The sequence below is a fragment of the Amblyomma mixtum genome, chromosome 7, assembly GCF_055824585.1.
Source record: "Amblyomma mixtum isolate Tamu chromosome 7, ASM5582458v1, whole genome shotgun sequence".
In the NCBI taxonomy this organism is placed as follows: domain Eukaryota; kingdom Metazoa; phylum Arthropoda; class Arachnida; order Ixodida; family Ixodidae; genus Amblyomma; species Amblyomma mixtum.
In genome coordinates, this window is record NC_143018.1 from 23,693,593 (window position 1) to 23,702,604 (window position 9,012).

Sequence of the window (9,012 nt, forward strand, 5' to 3'; positions counted from 1 at the left end):
AAGAGCTTCAGGAGCTTCCCGTATCTTTCGAATTGCTTAAGTTACATACTGCTTTCGTCCACAGACCGAACAAAGCCACACATTATAATAACAGAGCTATAACGCTCTGCGCGACAACACTACGCGACAAATCAACAACAGCGCTACGGAGCCGTACTGATGGATTGGATTGGACTGACCGCGAACTGACATCTATGATGATGGTGATAGCAGAATGCGCGGGAGTTTTGATACTTACGGGTGGTTTCAATGGCAAGTTTAGCTAGCAAAACGGTGGACATGTCGCACAACTCCACTAATTTGGAGGTTTTATAAATATAAAACTAGTTATTGAGTTCTTGCAAAATTCTGCAACACCTGCTTTTCCTCTTAGATAAATTTAGCTCGTTGGCGGCTCTTGCACTGCAGGTAGGAGTGGAATCGCATAAATTTACAAACATCTTCGCGTCAAACCCTCCAACTGATGCAAATAAAACAGTATACATACACGAAATACGCGAATTTTCTGTAAAATAAAAAACGTCCATACTCATGGCCTGGGAAAATACTCGGCCTTACATCCTTCGGACGTACACCTCGTCTCTCATGCGGATATACAAAAGTGGACACTGTCCGTACGTCCAGCGGATGTACGAATACGGATATCCGAAATCGGATTGTGTTCGTACGTCCGATGGACATCCGATCTCGGCAAAGGACGTTCGGATCTAGCTCGTACGTCCGACGGATATCTGTGGTTGCTTGGGTGAATCACTCGGCGGCGGCGTAAGCAACAAACGTGCTCGTCGGTCGTCGAACTACGAATGCCCGCTGCTCGCGGCATCGCTCAATTTAAAGGCGGCAAGGAAACTTCCAGATGACAGGACAAGATCATCTACAGTAATCTAGAAAAACCTAGATGCAGCCTTTCATGGCTGCGATCAATCGAGATTAGTCTGGTCGCTTCTCGCGTCACGAACAAAAGTGATAACAACCCTTTCCTGCAGCCTTGAGCGCGAACGAACAAACAATACAATGATACGTGGCATTATGAATAAACCTGAAAACTTTTTTTTTTCGGTTCGATACTATAGAGTACTTACCCGATGGCCTGTGCCATTGATCAAACTAAATGATGCAAGCTCCGTGCGCTTAGGAACCGAACAGTTAGTTTGCCAGTACTGCGATAACAAACTTCTGAAGCTGAAAACTATTCTTGAAAAGCTAGAATGAAAACAACAAGTGAAATGGCTGAACGTTTTTATTAAGCAAAAAGTATTCGTTACGTTTACTTGAAGGTCTTAAGTAACAACATTTGCTCGAACTGCCAGTCCGAAAGAGCCCCGCGATGTGGGCGCGCTATAAGGGAGGCAAATGAAAAAAGCCTCTCTACAGGAGCAGACGAGCACGTCGCAGTATTATACTTGACGAAGGCGCCTCTTATCAGGGGATAAGAATGAAGCATAGCCACATCAACTCGAGGATCTTGTAAATAACTGAGAAACTGGAGCTTCACTAACGCCTCCTGAGAGCTATGGCTGGTTATACCGCCTGTCTCTTGAAATGTTGTTGTTTTGGTTGTTTTTTTTAACCTTCTTTGTACACTTCGAAACTTTGCAGCTCCAGGGGATGTACACGCTGAAATGAAACGATACCTCTTATTACTTGCTTGCTCGCAAAGGGGCATCTATCTGCCTCTAGACAGAAAGCAGATATGAGATAATGGTGGTTGGTCAGCAGGGGCGTATAAGATATTGGAGCAGTACCCCAAAACTCACAGTTGTGCCTTATCCAACAGACACCGTCGTATTATGCCCTGGGCGTCCTTGCTTAGTTAATCTGGAACTTTGATCCCGCGCCAAGCTTATTTACGTGATACAGTCTAGCCCGGTTATAACGAAGTCGGCGGGAATCGGAAATCACTTCGCTATATCCGCTATTTCGTTATATGTGGACTACGAAAAAAAAATGCAAACATCGGCATACCGATTTATTGCCGCTGAAAGAAGTCGTCCAGCGTCCCCTGAACACGTTTCGCGAGTGCGGACTTCAGGATTGCGGCTTCCATACCATCCAACTGCGAACCAAAGATCTGGTCGAACTCCGCGATAACGCGATAACGATAAAAATGAGCCACGCTTCCAACATGCACAATGCTGCCGCGCTTTCTCCCTGCCTTGCGCACCGCGGCACCGACATAAAACAAAGCGCGCGCTGCCACACCTCCTGCAGACTGCAGTCCAGCCGTGGCGCCGACTGCCTGGGAGAAATAGAGAACCGAGATTGGCCAAGACGGCCGCTCTCTGCGACGTCATCGAAAAAAAAAATCGTCTCTGTTCTTTTTTACATTTTTCCCCTGCGCGGCGTGCTCTACCGCTCTACGCCGTGACGCCGTTCAAGGCAACGTTAATGAAACTAAACGTTGGTTCAAGGACGGCGCAACACGAGGCCGGCGTGCCATGCGATGCAGTGAAGCAACCTTTCGCTCCGCAGGAGAGCAGACGACGCCACGAAAGGACGCCGTCAGCCGAATTTTGCTCTTATTTTCGCGGAAAAAATCGCCTCAAGGACGCAAAAAAGTGTTGATTGGCAGATTATTTTTCGGTTGGTATAAAATCTCTTCGTTATATCCGCTGACGCGCTGTTATTTACTTCGTTAAAACCGGACCCAAAATGTATTGAAGATGCAAAAATGGGAATGGGAAATTGAAATCCCTTCGTTATAACCGCTATTTCACTATAAGTGGCTTCGTTATAAACGGGCTAGACTGTAGTTAGTTTTGACTAGAGTGCGACTGGTACTTAACTGCCAGAAAGTTGTAACTGCATGAAAAGAATAGCGACCTCATCAGGCTAAAACAAAATTTCAAACAACGTAATTCGACGTAATTTTATCCTTTCTTTCTTCGCTTAGCCGAAATGTCCAGCGCCTAGTTTCATCCCGTAAGTGACAGTTAAAATCTCAAACATTAAGGCGTTAAAAACAGTAAACCTATGAAAGTTTACGTACAGTCTTTGCCAAAAGTAACCCGGCACAGGTGGTTTGTTTCTTAGCCGCGTAGCGAAGCACTCATGGCAGCCCTTAAGCCCTGATTGTGTGTAAAGTATGATGAGCCCTTTCCCTCGTGTTCAGACACCTTTCGGTCTTTCAGGGGTGCCTTGAAGGCTCCGCTATGCGGTTGAGAAGCAAAAGCCTGTTGCTCGGTAACTTTTGTCAAAGACTGTACCTTAAGGTGTTAAGGTGAAGCTTGAAATTCGAAGTCGAGGAGTAGGCACCACTGATTGTTGTTTTACAAAATAAGCACATGGCCTTGACTTTGTCCTCATCAGACGACGTGACAGTGAAATATTTTCCATCCAAGATGGCACACCGAAGTTCGTCAGCCATAGCTGCTGCTTATCCGCGCGTAGGCAAGGGCTGCTGGCGTACACCGCAGACTAGGAACACGTGCGAGCAGTCGCACTGAAATGGGACGGCGGACAGTCGGACGGCGCAGAAACGCCGATCCAGATATGGTAGCTTGGGAGTTGGCTAAAAAGCAGCGAAGGTGCTGCCGCCCGTCTTGTACTACCGCCTGAGCGAGGGCTTTTACAGCTTTTTTTTTTTTTATCGAGTATCGTAAGATACACGATACACCAAAAATGTATTTTCGATACCGATACTCCGATACTCTAGTTTTCAGCACGCGATACCTAATACCGATACACAAAATGTATCGAAAGATAGTATCGAAGATACATGTATCTTCGATACTGCCCATGACTGACTGACGTAAACCCATGGCGCAGTTCTTTCCTTCCTCCATGATGGCGCATGACGCGTGCTTTCGGTTCTGCGCATGCGCATTACGACGGCCTACATTTCGGGTCCCCAAGCCTAAAGGCCCCTATACGAGAACTCTACTCCCTAACGAGAAAGCATCCATGTTTCTATCAGTGGGTTAGTGCTAAAACCACGTCATGTGGGTGCGATAGCAGTTGTACGGCGATAAAGTAAGGAATTGAGAACTAATAAGGTCACTTGCATTTTCACAAGCAAAGCCACTGCGGAACACGCAGGTTTGACCGAAGGGGGCGCCGTTTTTCAACCTACATTTTTTTTACATCGAAAGGCAAATCGATGTAAGCGTTAATCATAACAGAATTCAACGAACACTTTTAAAGTAAAAAAACTAAGCATTTGTAAACACCTGAGAAATTTTTTACCTAGATGTGGTCAACCACAGCTTCAACGCCGAACTTCACGGAATAAAAAGTGGTATGTTTTCATCTAGATAAGCGGAGTAGAACGCGCGAAAGCACTTGAGACAACACCGCCTCAAAGGCAACCGCATGTAAGATTTTGTCAGCCGCTATCGCCAGCCGCGCATGGGGAAGGGGGGGTGTCGCGTGCTGACGGAGCGGTTGTGCAAGGCCTTCGCCGCTGGCGCTCCGTCAAAGGTTGAGGCTTCACACATACCTCGGATTTTTCAGCTTTGCTAGCCAAGTGGTGCCTTATTCGCACTATAATATGCGACCGTCGAGAACCGGAGAGTACTCCACGTAGCCATGACATGGAAGACGACGCGCCAGGCTGTCTCACCAGGTGCCAATGACCCTGGAGGCACCTCTGGTTTTCGTAGACTTGGCAACGGCCACGCTGGCCGATTTTCATTCTCTGACACTTCGCGCAACTTTCAGTCAAGCTTCTTTTATGAAATCAAGTTGTCTTCCAGCATCAAAGCACCACAAACTATACTTAAGCATTTATGTTGACAGCTTCCGGTTTTTTTCTTTCCGTGAAAAGGAAAACGAGGAGCCGCAACGATTTCCTCAAATGAGGTGTTTTCTACATCAGTAGGCCTACTGAAGTAAAACAGTGCTCATATTTTGTGTGTGTGTGTGTGTGGGGGGGGGGGGGGGGGGGGTATGCATTGTGCATGATATGTTGCTTACCGTCGTTATTGGTTTTTTTCTTCCCCTGCTGTAATTCCTACGGGCGCAGAAACTATAAGGAAATCACTGAAAGAAGTTTATTGGTATTGAATATTGTATATATTGAATATCAGGTATTGTATAATTATTCTCATTAAGCCGTTTTTCGAAAGAACTGAAGTGGACAGATAACGGTAAAATGACTTTTTCACGGTTAACTGTTTTTCACAGGAAACGTGCCCCCGTGGTCAGTTTTTAATGGTGTCTTAGAATAAACCAAATTACTAAATTTGGTTTAAAGTATGAAAAAATAATCAAGACGAAAGTTTCTAGTCTCCATCACGCGTCCTCCCGCTTCCGCGATATTGCGAGTGCGTCGAGATCGGAGTAGGAATTGGTTGCGTGTAGTTCCTCCTCCGAAGACGATACTGTTGTCCTGTGATTCAGGTTAGGTACACTCGAGGACAAATGTTTTCGGGATGTGGATTCTCGGGGAAAAAAATTATTGTGGAGTGGTTAGGCACAATAGGTCAATGAAAACCATTGAAATGCGAGGAGACATGCGTGTTCTATCTGGTAGAAGAATGCCATCTCTGTGGATAGCGAGGCAACGAAGAAATCAATTTTTTTCCCTAGAATCTGCATTCCAAACTCCTGTCCATGACTGTGCTTCGCAAGTACTCCCAGTCTGAAAAACTATCACTGTCATTGCCTGTAGCGGAGACGGCAAGCGCAGGTATAATGAAACAACGTACTCGCAGCTGAACACTTCGAAATAAACTGAGTGAATGAAGCGCAGAGAAATACCGCCACATGCGTGCCGGCAATAAGCGCCAATCAATATGTCATCCCTTATGCACCTCTATAAGAGCAAACAATGCGCGCGGAGAAACCGAAACTATGCGAGCGACGGATCGTGACCAACACAAAGCGCTGAAGAAGGCAAAAATGTTATTTTTTCCGTTGCTAGATGGAAGCACAATCAAAACGGTTTTTGTAAGTCTCAGTAGGAGATGCCTTCTCATTGTAAGCGTCTATTTTCAGTATGGCGTAAAATTTTGAACACAAAAACGCCGCCGTACATGTACGGCACTGACCATGAAAGACGCGCTTGCGTGGCCCTATATGTACGGCAGCAACCGCCAGAGCTGCAGTCACTTGGTATTTTAACATCTGACTCCTTTAGTTCGATCGAATTTTAGGAACTCATTCTGCTTTCTGAATTGGGATATTACGGAAGAATTGTCAGGGTTGAAGATGTATAGTAGGTATTTGTGAATACTGAAACAAACGGAAGTATGTTCAATCTGCCTTTGGCATATTATACTCAAGGAAGAGAAGCATTCTTGGTAGGTATATATCATTCTTGGTAGGATATCATTCAATTGTGCGAAGTGCTTTCTTTTCGGTCATAATTAGCTTTTCAGAAAGCAGCGAAGCACATTGAAAAGACGAACACCGAGGCGGAAAAGGGTCAAGGCGCAGGCGCTTTTCCTTATCCCTTATCCACGTCGGTGTCTGACTTGGTATAGCGGGTTTTACTACCAAATTAAACCATCAACCATCCAGCCCGTCTGAAAGTGACTGCCAAAAAACTGCGCGAAGACGACAGGACAAGAACAGGCAAGGACAAGAAAGACACACACACAAAGCGCAGATTTTGTGCCTCTCCTTGTCCCGTCGTCTTAGCGCCGTTTTTGTTTTTGCAATCACTACGAACTTACTAGCCCAACATCATGTCTTCCGTCCAAAAGTTTTCTTTAGATTTCGGTGATTACCAGAATTCGTAGTTCCCCAGACGAGCACGCAGTAAGAGATCCCCGAGTGAAGTGGTGCTTAAATTATTCATATCTTTAGTAATGTGAGTATAGTATGTTAGTCAGTCCAGAAAAACAATCAGCCATTCCATTCAAACAGGAAATAAGTTCAGAAAAAGTACATTCTATGACAGTGCCCTATTGAACCAAACACGAAGAAATTTATGGCTTGCGACTAATTCAGTTGTAGTAACAGCATAACGAATATTAGGTTATAGCGTTCTATAGCGTGAGTAGGTCTGCAAATGATGTAATGTGTTTCAGAAGGCTTCAGTGACACTCTGTTAGCCTGTAACCGGGAATAGTTTAGTGAAGTGTGCGTTTGGTACAACTTCTAGTATGCATAGAGCGCGCGGTCACTAAAGAAAACATTACTGTCATCAGCGTGCATAACTAAATGGGCGAACCCGTTATACTCGTGAACGTAATTGTCGCCCAAAGTCGAGTAGAAAATGTCGAAATGACATTCACCAGTCACAAAACCAGGAACTCCGGCGCATGAAGTTTCCATGTGATATCAGGATGACCTTATACGCAATTTTTAGCTCAACCTCGGAAAGCTGTTCACACAAAATGCTAAAGCATTTTAGCAACAAAACGATGCAGTACTGCTTGTAGTCACTTTCTAATGGGAAAAAACTTGCTAGGCCCAGTCTTTGCCTTGCGTGTCATGGCCAGCCTTGAATAACCCGGGCCGACCTTGGCAAACGAGTCAGGGCCGTGCTTGGAGCACGTAGAGCACGTAGAAGTAAGCCCCGTAGTGAATTAGTGCAATCAGCTTTTTAACTTTGCCTTTTGCACGGTCCCTGACAAAGTTTCTTTATGTTCCTGCAGGCTGTTTCTGTTTCTGCGAGAACATCTGCTGTGCGTCTCTTGGGCATTGACTACCTGGCGATCATCGGCGCGAGCATGAAGCTGTATAGACATGAAAGTGGTTTCATTAATGGCTACTGCACTTGGAATTTGGACACTGTGTGGTGAGGTGCCTGCACGATGACATTCTCCTACAGAAAGTTCACCACTGCGACGCTGCGGCTACAGGGCCTGGAAGCGATGAAGTGGCTGTGGGTGTAACCGACTATTTACTCCGGACACAGGTAAGTACTTATACGTACATACTGACATCTCCACGTTTTTTAAAGGCGAAAGCCTTTATAGGCTAATGACTCGCCGGCATGTGCGTCCGCAGTTGTGCCACCCTAGCTGTCACTCAAACTGATGATCGACGTCATTAACATGGCATAGTATGTCGTAGCACCAAATTAATTACTAAGAATGAATCAAAATAATAATAGAATTAATCAAAACTGATGACGTCATCGACATTGCGTAGGGTGTTGTAACATGAACGTAATTAAAATGAATAAAAATTGCAAAAATAACAATATAGTTAACAAACTGATGACGTAATCGATGGCGTAGTATGTCGTAATTGGAAATGTACTGCGCATGTGCGTGACGTCGCCTATGACTTCATCACTATAGTGTATATATGGAGAGAAGACCACCGCTCCGACTCCACCCTTGCAGCTGCCGGCGCATGCGCGTGACGTCACCAATGACGTCATCACCGCAGTTTATATATGAAGCGGCGGTCGGCGGAAATGGCTTTCACCTCATTGCACTTTAATAAGAGAAAAGTTCCCCCCAGAATTTTTTTTTTAAAACCGGTTCAACCTCTTAATACCACTTTTCATGTTGTTCAGTCGTCTGATTTTGAAGAACTCCCAGCGCCGTTTTGCACTGCGCTTTCCATCATTTTATTTTCTTAACAACTGAGGTCGAACTTAGCTTCCATAACGTGCCTGCTTGATAATGGGAACAGCTTACAATGTAAGCTGAAAACGAGGTGTTCAAAGTGAAACCAGCTTTTTGGCGATGTTCGCAACTTGAAAGCCAGCGACGCATCTAAAATCAAAGAGAAACGCCTATGCCACAGTTGCGGTAATTTATTTTATTTTATTTATTTCAATGATCTCCATGCCTCTACAGTACCAAAGTGGGGAGTAGGGATTATGCATGTATTAAGAAGTGTTTGGCTATAGCCGCTCCGAAGAATGTAAGATAAAAAATGCTGGCGATGGAGGCGGGCAGGTGGTTCCAGTCAGACGCTGTCTTCAGCAAAAAGGAATTGTGACACAGGTTGATGGCATAGCAGGGCACATGAACCATTGTGCGCATTATCGATGCGGGAAGAAGATGCTGAATTAAGATTGTGCTTAAGTTCGGGGTTAGTGAACTAAACTTTATTGAAAAGGTAGGGACAGTAGATCCTACTGCGCAGCGCCAAATCTGGTAGCCT

The 9,012-nt window shown here is 45.2% G+C and overlaps 1 long non-coding RNA gene across 1 annotated transcript in view; it reads left to right on the plus strand.

The window, feature by feature from the left end:
• Positions 1 to 9,012, plus strand: part of LOC149335287 (uncharacterized) — a 52,628-nt gene that overhangs the window by 15,795 nt on the left and 27,821 nt on the right. The window contains exon 2 of the long non-coding RNA XR_016284032.1: positions 7,545 to 7,807. This is a non-coding gene — a long non-coding RNA (uncharacterized LOC149335287). The remainder of the gene's footprint in view (positions 1 to 7,544; positions 7,808 to 9,012) is intronic.